The sequence below is a fragment of the Alligator sinensis genome, unplaced genomic scaffold, assembly GCF_000455745.1.
Source record: "Alligator sinensis unplaced genomic scaffold, ASM45574v1 scaffold1241_1, whole genome shotgun sequence".
Lineage (NCBI taxonomy): Eukaryota > Metazoa > Chordata > Crocodylia > Alligatoridae > Alligator > Alligator sinensis.
Window position 1 is genome coordinate 1,654,391 of NW_005842202.1, and position 1,817 is coordinate 1,656,207.

A 1,817-nucleotide genomic window follows, 5' to 3' on the forward strand; every position below is an offset into this window, starting at 1 on the left:
CAAGGGGCAGCCCCGCAGCAGCCCAGGCCGGTTTGATTTCCCTGCTAATGTCAGGCTGGTGAAAGGTGCTGGGCTGAGCGCCCCAGCGGATGCGAGTTGGAGCTGCAGCACATTTGAGGGGGGGGTGGGAATGGGCCTTTCCTTCATGCCCCCTGAGCCCAGGCCAGCTGGAGCAGTGCAGGGCTTGGAAGGAGCGAGGTGCCTCTGGGAGCTGGGCCGAGACCCGCTGGACCCTTGGGCTGTAGGAGCACGGAGTGGGGAAGCCTGTCCCAGGGCCCACTCTCACCTGGGCTCAGCCTCCCAGACCGCGGCCGGAGGCAATACACGGGCCGCGAGCCTGCCCCAGCTGGAAGCTCTGCTGTGCACGAGACACGGGGTCAATGCTGAGCTCCGACGAAGCACTTTGAATGCATGGATTGCAAGTAATCCCATCTGCACGGCCCATGGATGGGGAAACAGCCCGCGGCCACAACCCTGACCTAGCTGGAGGCCCCTCCTTGTGTCTGGGCAGCTCTCCCTGCAGGATGAGCGGTGGGGGCTACACCAGCAGCAAGCAGTGCCAACCCAGGAGGGGTCCCAGGTGCACCCAGGAGGTGCCACCTCGTGCCTGTTGTTCTGCTTTCTCCAGTGGTTTGTGCTCATGCCTGAGACCCTAGGAAAAGGCAGCAATATCCATGAAGGCAAATCCAGGCCTTCTTGGCTCAGCCAAGCTGGACTCCATCTCCCACAGCTCCTGCCAGTCTGTCTGCCCCTGCCCCTCATTGGGGTTTCTCGTTCACTCCCCTGAAAGCAGCCCTTCTCCCTTTGCCAGACCTAGGTCCCTTCCCTTCCAGGTGTCCTGCCCCCACAGCCGGGGGCTCCCCCCTCCCAGGGGCAGCAGCAGCACAGAGGGTGCCCGTCTCACCTGCTCTCACTCTCCTCCCATGCAAAGACCAGATGGTGCTGAAGGACCAGGGAGCTGCGTCCGGAGCTGGCCCAGGCAGGACAGCTGAGCTAGGGATGGCCGGGCTCCACCTGCCACCTGTTCCCCCGGCCTGGGAGATCCGTCGCCTGCTTTCTGGCACTGGCCCTGGCTGGGAAGGGGACATGCGGGGGGAAATCTGGAGATTGCAGCCAAGAAAACAGCAGCGAGAACCAATGCTCCCCAGGGGAAGAGCCGCCCAGTCCCCTCCCCGCGGGGGTGATGGTAGAGCTCCTGCAGCCCAGGCTGGCCTTTGTGCACTCACGGCTGCTGTTTGGAGGCTCACGGAGGCCAGCCTGGGCTGCAAAGCCTGCCTGGGAAGCCAAGGGGATGCTTAGGCCCTTGGTACAGATTAAGCTCTGCTTCTCAGCCTCCTGCGGGCTAAGATCGAGTGGTTTCTGGGGGCATCCGAATCCCAAGACCTCCAGGCTTGGGCCTGCATGTAGGACGTCTGCCAATAGATTTGGGAGACAAGGTTCTTTGGGTAAATCCCACTCAAATAGTTGGAAAACTTCCTCTTTGCATGGCTTTGGGTATAAATACCCTTTGCCAGGCTGAGGAAGCGTCTGCAGTGGTATACTTCAGATACTCCCAAATGCATACTACTACAGGCACGCAAGGCAGAGGGAACAGGCTGCTTTGCTCTCACCCCATGGGCAGCAGTGACCTCCCGCAGACCCCTCTGCTCCAGTGCTTGGTCATGGACACAGACCCCAAGGCCTGGAGACTCCCCTCACACCCCCGTGCGCAGGCAGGGAGACGCCAGGGCTCTTGGTAGAAGAGACCCACTCACTTCTATCAACTCTGCGGCCCCCTTTCCCCCTCCGGGGCGAGCAGCCTTGCTCTGGGGCTACAC